At 38.2% G+C, this 17,431-nt stretch overlaps 1 long non-coding RNA gene across 1 annotated transcript in view; it reads right to left on the bottom strand.

The window, feature by feature from the left end:
• The window catches only part of LOC146598188 (uncharacterized), a 178,002-nt gene that overhangs the window by 115,849 nt on the left and 44,722 nt on the right, over positions 1–17,431 (bottom strand). The window lies entirely within an intron of this gene.

Genomic DNA, 17,431 nt, shown 5'->3' with positions numbered 1-17,431 from the left:
TGAAGGTTAAGCTGAGACTACCAATGCATTTTACTGAGTAGTACATGAGATTCCCCTTGAACTAGGCTGTGGTATGAAAAAGGTGGCTAACAACACTCTGCTCATTAAAAATCTATTTCTGTACTGTACTAAGCATCCTTGTCTCCAGTGATTGTAATTAAAGGGCTTACCCTCTTATTAAAAAAAAAAAAGAAGAAGAAGAAGAAGAAGAAGTAAAAAAGGAAAAAAGGTACAATACTGTCAGGATTTAGATCCTGAAACTACCGTTCCCACTGTGAGAAATCACACTAGTGCATGCTGGAAGAAGGTCGTTGCATAGATCAGGCACTTTCCCAGTGCTACACCACCCCACTATTGAAGCAATGCTCAGGGTAGGTAAATAAGCTACTGCATTTAACATTGGATTCAAACTGGGAATAATCAATTAGGTGTAAGCATATATTGACAGAAATGACCAGTCAGTGGTGTTCAGTGTGGAAAAGCACTCGTAACTGCAGATGGCTCATCCAACACCTCTTCAGTCTGTAACGCTGAATTAGAGATCTCATGAGAACAGTTTTGCTCAGGGTATTTCAGCACATCCGCTCTTGATTGCGAGCTGAACACGAAAGTAAGAATAATGAGCTGCTCGGCCAGAGAGCCCCAGCCACCATGCCCACTTCAGCGTTTCTGCCRGCCTCTGCCCTGAGCTGCCCCCATGGCCTTCTGCCAGTCTCTGCCTCAGCACCACGCTGCTCCTTACCCTCTCCTCCGGACCCACRTCTGAGGCATTCGCCTTCCTCCATGCTGGTATGAAGGGCCTCGCACACAACACATCTTAYAGTGCGCTTAAAAACATGTTAAGAACTATTTATAGGAGAGTTATAACAGCTATAATAGTTGCACATTGTCAGCTCTCAGATCTCCCTCAGAGACTGGACCTAAAGCTGAAATTTGGCAAGTATCATTACTCTCATTTAACAGATGGCAAAACTAAGTTACAACTTGCCTCCATTTAAGTGGTTTTAAAAAAGTCAGAAAAGCACAACACAGATTTCTTTAATTCCACAGCTTCTGTTTTCCTTTCCCTTCTTGTAATCACCAGTTCATCCCCAGATAAGATGTGGACTTTGGCATAGAAGTGAACTCACTGTCAGAAAAATCCTGCTGTGTCTGATCCTGCCTTGTCAACACCCCAGAGGCTAGGAGTATCCTACCCTCACATGTGTTGGTAAATTAGTTCATTCAAGCACTTCTTATTTTGCTGTAAGTAAAAGTCAGCCAGGTTAACTCAGATCCACAGCCCAAAACTCTATAAGCTGACTGATTATTTTACTTCAAGCTGATTCCAGCACTGTTCACTCAAACTGCCCTGKGATAGCTAGGGGCAAAGACCTCTTGCATCATTCCCACATGATCTTAGAAAGCCAAAACCTTTCTATGGTCAAAGACTCCAAACTGTCTTTTTAGTGCTGCCTAATTTGCAAACTAAGTATCTTTTGTTGCTACTGGATTTAGTGAAAGTAACAACCATCTAGCACCAAATGCCAGCCTCTGAGTTGACCTAATCTTGAATTTACTCTGCAGGCTTTTACCTCTATAAGCTCCATACCTCTTTTTCTCACCTCTCTCTGCCAAGATTTATGGGGGACAGTACCACAACTGTCCCCACAGCATTGGAAAACTGCAGTAACTTCTGACTTTTCTCTTGAAGATCTGCTGTTTGTATACTTTGCTCTTCTATTCAGCCCATTGACTTACCTCCCTTATCTTCAATCTATAATTAGCAAAGAATAAGAGAGTTGATTGAAATGACTTTTTTTTTCAAAAAGGAAATAAATAAAAAGGATCAGGGATGAGCTGAATAGCAGGGGAAAGTACTAAAGAATTGGCATGGCCTCCCTCTGGAGAAGGTCATCCTGAGGAGGGGAAAGAGCAGACTCAGTGACTTTTGGCTCAGCAGTGATGGGAGTCAATCCATCAGGCAAACTGATGGCAGTCCGTCCGGCTCTCACAGACACCACCTGTCCCTGCCAGCAAAATGTCACATTTCTGAATTCATTTACATAGCAAGATAGCACTCCCCCCTGGGGCAGTATTTAACAATTTCACAGTTGTGAGAGCAACCTATGGAACAGGGAGAGAAAAGCCAGCTCTTCTCCCCCACCAGCTGAGGCAATTCACATTTCAAAAGAAGAGGTATGGAGAACACCCAATATCACAATTCTTTTTTTTTTTTTTTTTTTTTTTTTTTTTTTTTTTTTTTTTTTTTTTTTTTTTTTTTGGATTTGAGATTGCTAAATCAAGATAGCTCCACAGAGGTAGTTCCCATTTTTATGTCACTAGCTAAGGCAAACTAATACACTTGCATTACTCTCGCCTCAGGGTTTAACTTCACCCACCATATCAAATCCATCATAGAGAAGGAAGACAGTGATGGCCTCAACTAACTACATAAAAGTAAAATTTTACACCATATTAACTAGAACTCTAAGTATCTTTATTACTGGAAAGCCTTGTCATGAGAGGCTGATCTGCTATGGTTTGTTCAGGCAGTGCATCTTTAGTGATTATCATTCYTTGCCAGATATAGCAGTGACAATCTCAAAGTCCTCCACTAGTCCACACCTACATGAGTGTACTGTCACCAAAAGCTCCAGAAGTACCATGAAGTGGCACAGAAATATTTTCAGGAACTTAATTTTAGAAGTTTTCAATTGGCARTGCAAGCTGGAGTAAAGTCTGGGAGAGCAAACACTCTAGTTACATGCTGGACTTTGACTTTGGCTGTGTAGGCATATATAAGATCATTATAGACAGTCTGTGAGTTGTTTAAGATGTCAAACTGGTGTGGGAGGCTTCTGCCCTCCTTGAATTACAACATATCTATGAAATACGTGTTTAAAAAGAAGTTCACGCTGAAGTTTTGATTTAGCAGGGCTCTTGGCCCAGATTCTCAAAATTCTTCACACTTTTCTGTTTCTTTAAAGGTATAGTTCCACAATTTGAGCCCCTTTGACATCCTCAGAAATAATCATTTACTGGCTGACTAACACTATAAGTTGTCTGGTCCCAGTGGCATCTAAGGTGTGTATTAGGCTAATATCAGTGCCTCACTTCTTTGTCAACTCCCAGACACTGGAGGTTATTGACAGGAGAAAAGGATTTAAGCAAAGATACTTTGCACTGAAGCTTTTGAAGTAGGCACACGCCATTCCTTCTTTTGGCTCTGTAGGATGTCCAGCAATGGACAAATGAACTGATGGGAGAATAACACCTGAAATGTCCAGTTAGCTGTGTTTAAACTAGTTTGACTGGTGCAGCACTCTGCTAGCTGTAGAGGGGCACCCTGACGGGCTGTAAAATGTTCTAGTCCCAAATCTCCTCAAGCAGGATTCTCAAACTGGGCAGGGGAGCCCATCTGCAGAAGAGCTCCAGGATCATCTACAGAATCAGRTACATCCCAGGTGAGAGGCATCTGGCTGAACAGGATACCATGTGACCACTCACTCTGGAGTCACACCTGCATATTCACTCATGTCTACATTCAGGATATGAGCACACACAACAGGGCTTCACGAGCCAGACGTGTTCTCAAAGGTGTGCAGTTCATCATGAAACCAGATACTGAACCCTCAAAAWTTTTTTTTAAGTCATAACAAAATCCTCATTTCATCACAGGCTCTAACCTTATCTCCTCATCTCAGTGTCCTCATTTCAGAAATTCAGAAAAAAATGTATAGACATCTCAGGGTGTTGCAAGCATTTTAATGCTCTGTAAGAAGCCCTTTCACGACAATTACTATTAACTGCCTTCACTGATGTAGATAAGCAAACAAACTGTCATATAGTTTATAATGGAGGCAGTGCTTAGGAGATTCTCCATATTCCTCATCTCTCACACTTAAATTATTACTCTACTTACATGGCATTACAGTTTTCTTAAAAAACAAAAAGCTTTTTAAAATAAATAAATTTAATTTGGAATGAAAAGTCACTGTATGTGTTAACTTAGTTGGTGGAATAACTGTAAGATACTTTACCTTAATTATAGCGCCATGATACAGTGCAGTTAAATATCCGTATAATTTTATATTGTTGCCCTGAAGGCCTGTACTTAGAGTCAACCTTTCCTTTTCTTTTCCTATTTTTTAAGCAATACTTAATTTGTAAGTGTTAAGGAAGCAGGGAAAATTACTTCACCCTAGTTTCCTTATATTTTTTTATTCCACTTTTATTCTCACTTTTGAAGATTAATATAAATGAATACAGAAAAAAGTGCCTTTCGAGTTAATTATGCTTTAGAGAACTTTATTCTCTTTTCCCTCCTCCAAACTCTATTTTAAGGCCCAGTCTCATTCCCTTGTTCATTAAGAAACATTAGGAAATAGTCAACTGTATCCTATGGCAGCTGATTCTTCCTCTCGTGAACATCCCCAACTCAACTCTCTCTGTATTTTATAACTCAAAGACAATTTATGTCCGAATAGATCCCTTTGAAAACAAAATTAAGAGATATCCAGATTTTTTTCTCGACTGCCAGGCAAAATTACAGTATGATACCCACCACCCATCCTTTCTCTCCTAGAAAAAGTTTTTAAAAATAAAAGAGAATAAAGAAAAAAATGTATGTCTGAAGTGATAGTTTTCCCTGTACTTCTCCTCCTCCGTCAACCCTACTGTGAAAATATCATTTCTTCTGAAGCAGGAGTCCAACCTGATACAGATTATAGACCTGTGCCCTAGTTTTCAGATGGATCTTTGGGCCTGCCACAATTTATCCACAAACTCAGGTGGGAGCCCCTAATGAGGCAGTATCACTGACTGCATTAATAAATAATAAATCACATCTCTTTCTCCCTCTTGTACGAACTTTACAATACTTGTGTAGTTAAGAAGCAATACACAGCTTGCCTTCCAGTCTGCCTTCCAGTTCAAACTTTTTGTCTTTTTGGTTTAAACTACTACCTTAAGTAAGTATTCAGTCCCATCAGGCAGGTCCTGGGCTCCCTCTCTCTCTACTGTCCATCAATGTCACTCACCACTGGCACTTATCACTGCTATCTCCCTCCCTGCCCCAGCTTCTCCTCTTGGGGAAGGGTATTCTTGTGGGTATTTCTGAAGTACTGGCATTTTCCTTAAAGTCTCTGGTGCTGGAGCCAAGAACTGCGTAAGAATCCTAACTTTTATTTAAAAGAAAATCCATGTTCTTCATCCTCACCTTTCAAAACTTATTTGGAGTATGTTCAATAGATTTAAACTAAAAAGACATAGGAAAAAATCCCCAGTCAACAACAGTATTGAAGGACTTGATTTATGGTACTAGGAAACTCATACTTGGCAGTATTTCTGCCCCCTCCCACTCTTTTGCTGTTCACATCCACTAAGGCGCTGCTTTTTCCTTCACACGTTTTCATTTCTCCATCTTTGACAATAACCCAGTTTTAGAAGTGAGGAAATCCCCATTGTACTAGAAAGCAGTTCTGTCGCTCTTTGTAAGGACAAGTTTTACAGAAAGTCAAAAGCAAACAATCCATGAAAAATATTAAAAGATAGTACAATATCATCATAGGTCAAATTAGTTTCTAACACAACACCCTACTAAACAGAAACTTAGGCACTAGAAAGACAAGGAGGAAGCTGCTTTTGGCCATCCCTTTTTCACCTGCAAATATTTTTGGCCAGCTGACCTCGTAGCTAAATATCTCAGCAAACAAGAGCAATTACGTGGAAAGGCTGAATGCTCCTCACATCTGTAGGCATGCAGGGAACRGCTGTCCCTCTGCGCCTCTGCTGTCACCTCTCTTACTCTATCCATCATGCCTTATGCACTTTTTCAGAGACATCTCAGGCCCTGGCCTCTATTAATTCATCTTTTCATCACTTCATCTTTTTATCACGTTTCCAACACCATGTTGGGCAACATCACGTTGGTTATGAACCACAGCACAGAGATAATCCAGATGAAGCCTTTCTCCACTGTTTTTTCCACTGCACAAGGTCATGGAACTGTGCTGATGGTACAACCAATGGATCTACATGGCATGACACAGAGGTAGAAATAAGCTGTAGTACCAGGAATACCTTAAGATAGTACTGTAGCCGGATGTGAAAACTCAGCCTTTGTTTCATTAGCTAGAGTAGCTAGCTAAAACATCTCCACTGCCTGAGAAAAGTTTTAAACAAAATATTCGTTTTAAAGATTCACTAAATTTTTCAATATTTTTATGCTTTTAATTGGCAAGATACATTTAAGTATTAGAGGATTTGGTGGGGTATTTCCCCCCCTCCCATTCCACTCCTTTCTATTTTATTGCTTAAAAAAAAAAAAAGGGCAGCTGGAGACAATGAAAGAAATCTAAGATTTTAAAAATCTAGCATGTGCTTTGACTCAAGTAAACAGATTTTTTGTTTGTTTGTTTTAGAAATATTCTATTTACCCAAGGAAAAGTATAAGACATCAAAAAAATAAACCCAGGAGGGGTTTTCTTTTCTTTTCCTTTCTTTTGTTTATGTAAACACGACATTCTTTGTGACTAAATATAAAAAAGAAATTGGTTATGCCATTGTCCAAGTGTGTCAGGAATAAATTTTGCCCAGAGTAATGGCTAATACAGCAATAAAGAATTGTTTTCTGAGAACTGAAACAGCAGAACAAAGCTATCTCCAGAGTCACAAGCATGTGTTGTCCTTTTTTTTTTTTTTTTTTTTTTTTAAAGCTGCAGCAGACTTTCTGCCTGGAAACTCTTTGTGCTCTATCCACATAGTTTAAAGTTATCATGGAAACCCAAAGAAACCACATACGCACACATTTCCATGCTTAGCTTCACAGTTTTCTGTCAGTTTATTATAAAGTGGTATATCTCTGTGATATTGGGTGATGTGAAAGACAGAAGGGCAATTTACTAAAACAAATAGTCCAGCAATTGATCTGCAGCAGCTCTTAAATTCCTAAGCCAGGAAGAGCCTCAGTGAGTTATCGGCCCATCAAACCTTGCAGACACAAGCCACCCAGCTCCAGCTGCAAAGCAGAGCCACAGAGAAAGCTCTGTCAGGGTAAAACATGAGCCTCAGCTAAGTCTGCAAAGCTCCYAGTGACCTCCTCAAGGGATCAAAAATAGAAACTTGAGCCCTCAAGGCTCTAAGAGATGGAGCTGAGGAATAGAGCAGGAACCTCAAGTTCTTAAGAGAAAAGAGAAAGCAGATTCTAGAGGTGCCACTGCCAGAAACAGGTTATTGGTCATTAGTCTCATCTGCTAAGTCAAACCCTACTAATTGTGCTCTCTAGTTACATCTCTTAYGTGCAGCACCCTGCACAGTGGTAGTATGTAGCAGCAAGGAACGAATTCACAATGTCTCCACCAAAGGGAAGGATATATTTTAAAGGAAGAGTTTGTCCTTGCATTTTGAAATACTCAAGACTGGTATGTCGTCCTGTTTATAAAATAYTTTCTGGGCTATTTACTGACCAGGTTTTCTTTGTTCTGTTATTTTAATCAGCATAGCCATATCTGTACTATTAATTTAAAAAATTAAACCTGTCCAGCCAAGTCCTTAATTTTTAGAATAAAATTCTTCTGAGGTTGAATATTTCTGTGTGCCTACAGTAGAATTCAGCTTTCTTAGGAGGTAGTTCAATACTTTGTTTTTTCTTTAATGGGTTATTAAGTTCATTAACATTCAAAGTGACTATTTTAAAGTACCATTAGTCTACATTATGTGGTAGAATTAAGAAGAGATCTATTAAAACCAAGGTTTGCCTTATTTCCTTTAATTCTCTAAGGTGAATTCAAATACCAAGCAATAGAGGGTACTTTTATCAGACTTCATCAGTTAAGCAAGGAAAGGGGAGGAGGGAAGAAGAAGCTTAAAAGTTTCTTTCTCGCTCCTTTGTATTTCTTAAACTTAGGCAGCTATGCAGAGGAAATACCCTCCTATTTTCCTTCCCACCAGTAACAATCACAATGAGTCAAGGTATATGCCTACTCCAAGCTGGTGCTTGTACCTCTTGCCCAGCACTATTTTCAGAGATTTATTCTATTCTACGTTGTCCTATCTGTTGCCCACATGAAGAGGCAGGAGGTGGTTAAAATGAGTAATAATTTTAATATGTAGCAGAAAACAATTAAATGCTCGAATATAGCACAGAACTCTGCCAGTATATTCCTTCATCTAGCCATTCCCCCGCTGTTTAGAATCTCCAAAAAGCAAAAAGGAGAATGACTGAAAGAATGAATGAAAGGATTTCAGCCCTGGAGACATGAGGATCTTGTCCTCTTGAGTTACAGAAGGTCACTTACAGTCAAAGGGAAAACCCAGATACCTCCAGGTACTGAGTCGTTCAGCCCCAGTAGAAGCCTTAAGGATGGTTAGATGAATCTCTCTCTGGGAGCACTCCTTTCTCCTTGTTTACAGTAGAGACATCCCAGGCAAGATATATTCCTTCAGTCGTCTGAAAGTTAGCTTCCATGAATCCCATGCTCAGGCATGGCCTATCTTCTGCCAATGATTTTTGTATCATTTTGAAGAATTCCCCTTTTCTCCTTCTGAGATACATAATATTGTTTCATGAAAGAAAGATACTTTATAATCAGCTTAATAAACTGTTTAGTGCAGCAGTTGTCTGCCATATTTTAGAGCCCTTCCTAAGCAAGCAAATAGTAAATGCTGAGCYCAGCTCAGCTCTGTGCCTCTCATCTGGTTTACAAACCTAGGACAGATTTTACTGCAGTGAGAGAGTCATGATTTAGAAAAATCAAGATCTGTACGAAAGTTCTTCCTCTGATTATTAAAAAATATAATTCCATTAAAAGAATAGTAGTCCCCTACATCTCTAGTATCAGCTAAATATATATCTTTCTTTCTTGAAAGAAAGCAAAGAAAAACATAGTTTTCTCCAAGTATTGGAGCAGATGAAAGGATATTTCCCCTTTTTGTATCCTTCTCATTCCTTTTGTAGGTAAATCCTCATTTTATAGCTTATTCTCATGGAAGTGGGAGTGAGGAACATAGCTAGCATAGGAAAAAGTTTAAATGGGAAAACAGGATATCAGTCTAAACACATCCTACCAGAAAGAGCAAGTTTATAGATGGGGAGCCCATCACTGTCACAGAGGACATGGAAGAATTATTGCGGTGGGATACGACCAGCTTTGCTTCCCACAGTTTATCAGCAAGAATTTCAGGAGAATGTTGAAATGAGCTTTCCCACGCTCTACTTTAGCTCAGAGCTAAAATACGATAACTTAAGTTTTGGATTTCAGCTATGTTGCATTTGGACTTCTCTCTCAATATGAGGCTCTACTGCAAATAGTTTAAATGATTTGCATCGACAAAACCTTACCTCGCTGTGATATATGCTCTGAATGAAACATTATCTTCTTTAAACGTCTTCTAGAATTTAGTTTAGCAAATAACAACAAAGAAAGAGAAACTGCAAGGTGATCTGGCCAAAGCAGGTAAAGTGATTTGGAAACAATCACAAAAATGCAGTTCAGCCAAAATGAGTGTTACCCAAAAATATATGGAATGAAGAATGACTGGCTCACTGTATGAGTTCTGTAGAAAAAAGAGTCTGAGGATTACCACATACCATAAACTCAACAAGACAAAGCTGCCATTCTGTTCCTGAAAAAAAAAGAATGCATCAACCTGGAATTTCAAACAAAAATCTAACCTAAAATACAGAAACATCTTTTTGCTATACTCAGCATTTGAAAGGCTTCCCTTGTGTTTTAGCCTCACATTGCAAGAAGGTCATGAATCAGCTGAAGCTAGTTCACATGAAAGCCACAAAAAGTAAGCTGCAAAGCCTGGCCTCTATGGAGAAGTCCACATGAACTTGAGCTGTCTAATGAATGAAGGGCTGAAAGGTAATAGCTTTCGAGAAAATTAAAGATTACTGGAAAAAAGGGAAGAAAAAATGATTCTCCAGTTTTGGTTGTGAATGAGCAGTAAAAGGCTTTGATTAAACTAAATCTCTCTTGCTGCTGAATTCAGGACAAAACACAAAACAGCTTGCCTGGGGGACATTAAGGGAACCACCGCTGGTGGAATTTTAACAGCAGACTAGACAAACTAGCATCATTCAAGAAGATTTAGGTATAGCTGTACTGTCTCAAGGACAGAAGCATGAACTAGGAGGTCTTTGAAAAATCTTTCTAGGTTGTCATCTTCCAAATAYAAAACATGGACAGGTATGAGTAGAAACAGCTGCAACCCAGATTTCAATTAATCTGCTAAGGCTAGTACCAGATTAACATGACCCATGTTAATCTGCAGTAAGCTGTTCAAAGCCCAGGCAAAACTACATGTTGTAAAGTTCCTGCCACTGGTACTGGTTTTCTTGGGCCAGTCTACAACTGTCTAGGCCATGGCTGCTGAAGGTTCAAGCAGATGCAAGAAATTATTTGCACTGGGGTCAGACATCTGCGTCTCCCAATCTTATAGACGCTTGTGCATAATACAATAACTATTCACACTCCTCCAGGCATGCTACAGGTGTAAATCAGGCATCTTACTCAGATGCCTCTATGAACACCACACAGGAACTAAGCTTGGCTCTCTTCATCTTTCTGAATCAATCTTATAACCCTGCAGAATTCAAAAGAACAAGCATACTAAATGAGAGCTTAACAAAGAAACAGGATGAAGCTTTCAAACAATAAGTAGCATTGAAGGATTTATTTGTCATCGATGCAGATCCCTGGACATTTTCCTGCCACTGTGAAAAGGATAAGTAAAAATTAATAAGTGCTCATAGAGTGCAGACACTTGGTTCTAAGTAGTTCCTCATCATTCATTTAGCAGCACACCTGGATCTGAAGGTAATGCTGAAGCAGGCGGCTATTCAGGACAGAGGAGGATAAGAGTATCTCAGAAACAAGGCTCACAGTCTCATGGGGGAAAGCTTATCTAGATTGTTTTGTTTTGTTTCTTTCTTATAGGGGAAAGCAAAAATACTACTGAATTTCCTACACTTGGGGAAACTGCAGGGGTCAGCACAGCTTCTGGTTCATGGGATCTCCCCTGCTAGGTGAGGATGTTTTTCTATTGTATGTGGGTCTGTGATGCTGTTTGAACAAGAAGTGGTTGCTTCCATCCAAGTTATCAAGCACAAGGGGCAGATGGTAGAAGCACAGTGATTAATAACTGCAGTCTTTAACAAGATTGTCAGTAAGCTGAAAGCTGAGTGGCTTCACTAAGAATCATTCAGTCAGTCTAGTCCAGTAGGCAACCATGCCATAGACTACATCCAGAGAGCAAGAATAACATGCAACACAACATCTACTGCCATAGAAAACTCAGGAATGCTAATACAAGAAGCTAGAAAACTCTAATATTTAAAGAAATTCTGGAAAGAGGCAGAAAGAATGTAAAAAAAATTAGAGGCTGGAAATGTAAGAGCTAGCCCTGCGCTCTGCTTGTCTACATGTTTGTTAGAGTCAGCCTCCAAGCACTGGTTTTCATCTAAGATGAAGTGCATGGTTAGCTCAAAGCCCTGCTACTTAACATTCACAGTCAAAGGTGATACTTCATGGAGGTTCATCCTTGATACTGCTGTTTGTTCATGGCGTTTATCTGAGGGTCCACATTTAATCTTTATCATTCTTTTTATTGAAGAAATCAATTCTCATTAATATTTTTAAAAGCTTTTCAGCGGGTATTAATGAGCTGTGGGAAGGCCCTTCAGGGACCATACACTTCTGTCACATTGGAAGTGATGCTAAGTGACATGATAAGCAGCAGCACATTAGGAGTTTTTAGTTTTAGCCAAGAATATCACTACAGAACTAAAAAGCTCCTGTTCCATGTGCAATATGAAAATCAGTTCAACAACCTTAACAAAATGCACTGATAACACACAGAGAGATGAGGAACTTCATCAAACAAGTAGAAAAATTATTCTCCTAGTCTAGACAAAATAGCCCATTAAAATGTCAAACCAACTACTGACTACATTCAAACACACAAAGAAAAAGAAACRCTTATAGAAGAGGAGATGACGTTGAATGTATGTTTTATAGTTTCTAGCCAATATATACAAATCCTCCCAAAAAGGGACACTCAAACCACTTACCCATGCAAACATCAGTTCCTTTTACAGGCAATCACTCCTCTTCCTACAAAGGGAGGTACTTTTTAAAACAGTTGTTCTCCACAAAAAAGATCAGCAAATGAACTTGTTATGAGAGCTAATCTGATCCCCCAATGCTAAATAATATTTTATCACCCACACTAATTCCAGCCAACCTTAATTTTATATGTCCTTGTTTTATTCAGTAATGAAAATATAATTTTATCTCCTTGTTTAATACTGTAATGAAAATATAATGTTTAATGTATAAGCTTGACTTTTTTTAATATTGTTTATTAAATGTATAAATAAGGGAATAGTCACCAAGCATACATTACTCATGCCAGAATCCTATGGCTTTCTGAGATTGTCATTTGGTGGAGAACACCACATGCAGGAGGAAATTTAGCATGATGGATCCAGTGGTGTTACAGGGTTGAGTAAGTGTTGTATATCTTACTGGCTTGTATTTCAGCTGTACTGTGTCTGAATGAAAACACATCATTTCTTAGTCACAAATGATATATTTTGGAGGAAAAAGAAAATAAATATACCATATTAAGCCAGTGCCCTAGTTGTTGAAACAAGTGTTAACAAGAATGGCCATGCATGATGCCAACACAGAAAAGAGAGAGAGAGAGACCTCTTTCTCTTTCTTGTTGCTTTATTTATTTATTTATTTATTAAAGACAGAGATCATACAGAGTATCAGTCTTAGAGCTGAATTTTACTGGGATCTAGCTAGGAAAGAGACAATTTCAGTCTTACTTTGTAACTGCTGCAACATACAAAGCTTAGAAGAACTTCATACAACACCATTTCCTACCACTGCAAAATGAGATTCTGTTGCCTGAAGCTCTCCAACAGCAATTAAGAGACTTCAGACACGAAACTTCTCCCGTAATATTTACCAAAAGAAAATGAGCTAGGTGTACTGCGAGTAGAAAGAACACAATTCCAAAAGTACAGTTTCCTTTGATTTCAGTCCGATCACAAATAAAGATCTGCTGGTGACAGTGTCAACATTCACAGCCCAAAATGACTTTTGAGAACAAAGAGAAAAGGCACAGAGCTGACAAAGATCGTGTATCACACAGACACTGCACTTATCACCAAAGTACCATAGATGACTTGTGCTACAGTGAAGCCATTCGTTATAGCCRGAATTAGAAAGGGCAGAGTTGAAAATCTTCCCATTTAAGAGAAAAACTCAGACAATTTCAGCAGCTTTAAGTATTTTTCATCTTTCTTTCTCAAATTAGCAGTTTATTTCCACTGGCTTGTTTTCCAAGAAGCACAGCTAAAGTGCTGCTTTATCTTTTTTTGTCTAAGTCAGTAATCAGATACAGCAAACTATGAACTTTAGACAGTAATGGAGGAAAACATTTATTTAGTTGCAACACATTCCATTCTCTTTTATGTTTGTTTTAGGACTTGTGGAATGCATTAGGTGTAAACTGTATAAGAAATATGACTAAAAACATTGCTGGGCCAATTTCTCAGAGAGTTCTGGCAGCATGTTAGAGATATGCTGCAAGAGTTTTGAGTTACAGCTATCTATAGGGTGGTCTCCTTGGCTGCAATCCTGAATCAAAATTTTAATTTTAAATGATTCCCATGACACTTCTNACAGCTACAAAAAAATACAAGCCAGAATACAGCAGTCAAAACCTTTACTGATTCTCCATCTTGTTAATGGCCTATCATTTGTGGAGGCAGACTGGGGTGCACTGAACAGGTAGAGGAACTGCAACCGTTAGTACATGTATCATTTGCTATAAAAATAATAATAATAATAGAAGAAATCAAATAAACCAAAAATTCCCAACACGTCAAGGTAGAATTGCCTGGGGAAGAGGAATTAAGGCTAAGTATTTCTCTTCTCAGTAATAAAAATAACACATGCCAGCAAATTGCAGCCCTGTGGAGGCTTCCCCCGTACCCAGGGCACAGTTCACATCCAGGTTGGGTCCTGCCCATGGGGCAGGTGGGGCACAAGCTGCTGTATGCCCTGCCAGGGGCACATCAGCTAGTGTCTGCAACACCCTGCTTTTTTCAACACTTTCAAGTCTAAAATCTTGTTTCTCTCTGCAACACGCAACAAATAAGACTGCCTACTGACCAAAATAGTCTAAAAGCTTTTTCTTTTATGTATAAAAAAAGAGAACCACAACTTTTCCACCATTAGCTTAATTTGCAATATGGACACCGACATACATCAAAGTATGCTGTCTCATGTCAAGTGAGATGAATACTAACCAAAGAAGTTAGCTATTGTTTCAGTCCACGAAGCATAAACCATTGTCACAATAAATCAAGAAATGCTTATAGTAGAGCCAATATGGTTCATAACACATCACATCATTTGAGACTCTAAACTATAGACAGATTATTACACTAAGATTTTCTTACAAAATGCTCTCTAACATTAATCCAAAGCAGCTAGGAGGAAAAGAAATTTCCTGTTAGCACACACAAGCTAATCAGCTGTGAAAAGTGAGATTGCTCAGGCAAATTCAGTTACTCTCATGAATCAGAAGAGTTTCCTCCTGTAACAAATTTGCCCATAAAATAGGACTCCCTAATTGAAATGGAGGTGTCTTCTGAATCCATTCAATCAATTTGAATTTTCAATTCAAATGGATCTGTTTGAATATATCAGATATCCTAAGGAACACAGAGTTTTGTAAGGGGAGAAAGAACAGAGGAATGTTAATGTAAGAGCTTAGGTTAGTATTAGAGCTAAGAGGACACAAATGCTGGACAGAACAAAGTGTTTTTTAAAAGTGAAATATTTAGGAAAAGATAGTCYGAAATGACTCTTCAAAAGAGCAACGTCTTTAAGGGGCTACTACAGCAAAAATGTGGTTATCTTCCAATTCAAGAAATTTAAACTTGCCTACTGCAGAAGAGAGCAGGGACAGCTAAGAGAAAAGATCACAGAGGCATTCTTCAGTCATTATGCTCCCTCTTATCAAAAGTTTAAAAGACCACAGTAGTCATTTTTAAGTCAAAGCACTGATGTACAGAACACAGTATGGGCAGCATATTAAGATGATGACTATGCAGCGTACTGTGCAAATATGCTAATAGAGACAGCACCAATTATAAATTTTCTTTTATTCTTTGTAATCCTCAGAAAGATGAAGGTGAGAAAATTATGAAAATATGAGCATTGTCAGAAATATAAACTACTAGTAATGCAGTGGTATGACATTTGTTCTGTACCCTGGCAACATTACACAGACAGAAACAGAATAGCGTTAAGTCAAAGGATTTTCCAAGTGACTGCTAGAAGGGGTATTTTCATCAGCTTCCCTTGATATTTGCTTCCACTACATTCAGGTATGCATAAACAAGAGAAAGACAACTACAAGCATCACACATAAACAAACAGATTAATAATAGACTATTGAAACTCCTGACCATAAACTAAGGGTATCTTTTATCTTCTGCAGTCACATAATACCAGTAACATCTTTCCAGGACAGCAATGGCAGGAATACCCCTCTAGCGTAGAGGAGCTTTATTTTTCAGGAAATAGATCTGCTAAACATTTCTCCTCTGCTAGAAAGCTAGCAGTCTGAGTCTGTCAGTCCTCTCCTGCCCTCTCCAAGTTTAGAAAATTTGTTCCATCTTTTTTTAATTACTTCTGAGGATGCTTACAGTTTTAGTCCATGTCACCATCATTATGTGTTCCATATTTCTTTAAGACATAAATGCAAGCATTTGTATATGTAAGATAAAACTATGAGAGATAAAGGTCATATGCAATAATTTTTCTAAAAGACAGCATGTAGCCAATAGATAATGACTGCAGGATTTGTATTCTGTACCCATCTTTTAAATCAGTCTTTAGGAAACCCATTGTATCTATTTTCAAGTAGAAGAAACTTTTATTACCATCAGTTACTTATGCAGTGTTCATTAACATTTTTAACTAAGTAACCAAATTTGTGATGTGTTCTGTCTAGGCCAGCATTCAAGTTCTGTGCTGAAGACTTTCAGTGTGCAAGACCACCCTACAGATGGTTGTGCAGATAAATGACCATACTGAACAAAGTGTTACTGTCATATGTAAGTTTACCCAAGCATTTTGAATGCAAAACTAGAGCTACAGTTAATTATTTCCATGCCATCTGGGTTCAATTCTGTATATATATTAAAAAAAAAGAAAAAAAAAGAAAAAGAAAAAACCTTCATGCTTAAATCCTCATGTATAAGCAGTAGTGATTGCTTAAGTGCATAAAGATTAAAGAYTGCAGGACCCACTTGTTACCAGCAATTTGCCTGTTACCAAAAAGATGTTGAGGCCTGAGGAGCCCAGCACAGCACATGTACCAGGGCGCACCTCATGCCCTAGCTGGCAGCCAGACAAGGAAACACTACCAGCAAAGGGAGGCCTTCTTGGTGTTGTTTGAAAATTGGGAGGACGAAAAAGAGAAAAGCAGTAAAAACCTAAGAACCTGAACCACAGATCACTTGCCTAAGCTGTTCCCTAAGTTGGTCTTCCTCTGCTGAGGGTAACTCTTCACCTGCCACAAAGACTCAAGAACAAAAAGATAGCCTATCAAATTGTAAGAGCTGAAATCAAAGTTTAAGACAAAGGTCTCTGGGTATTCAAATATTTATGTGATGGAGATATAGTTGAAATATCTGATATTAAGGCCTGAAATAGAATAATGAAAATAGTCATTTTAACTATGAAAATATCTTTCCAATTTTATTACAGAAGTGCTTGAAAACACTTTCATTAGAAAGACTGCAGTAAAGGTCCCATTCTAAACCTTACCCTGAAGGCACCTTTCCATCTATAACAGTGAAAAAAAATCTCTGCTTTCAGTGCACAGACTTTTAACTATGACCAATTTCTTTCTAAACTGTTTTACAGATGGAACTAAAAATATTGATCTATCTCCATTTTTAGAGCATGTTTCTAACATTCTTATTCTCTGTAGATTAAAAATGGCTTTCATTCCACAGCAAAAATTATATGAATTTTTATACCACATTTAATCTTATCTGAATATTTGTACTCCTGCTTCTCTTCCCTCTGCAGAAGTAGGCTCAGAAACAGCTTTCACAATTAAGTTTACTGGGACTTCAAATAAGGAGGAGAAGTCATGAAATATATGAAAATGGCCATTTCATTCCACTTAAAGTAAAATTGAACTTTAGAATGTCTTTATTGTTAAGAGCTTTTATGATTATACTTGACTAAAGTTTGCATAGCATGGCTTTTCTGTAGTTTTAAAGTACATCAAGGATAGATATTTCATCTATTGGTCATCATTCCTACCTACATTTAGAAGACTACAAAGAAATTTGTCTCCTAATGTGTGTATGCTTACTCAATAAAATAAATAAACACATTTT

The sequence above is a fragment of the Rhea americana genome, unplaced genomic scaffold, assembly GCF_003343005.1.
Source record: "Rhea americana isolate MKP2758 unplaced genomic scaffold, rheAme1 scaffold_169, whole genome shotgun sequence".
Taxonomy (NCBI): domain Eukaryota; kingdom Metazoa; phylum Chordata; class Aves; order Rheiformes; family Rheidae; genus Rhea; species Rhea americana.
Note: the sequence above shows the minus strand (reverse complement) of the source record. Positions and strands in the feature narration are given on the sequence as shown.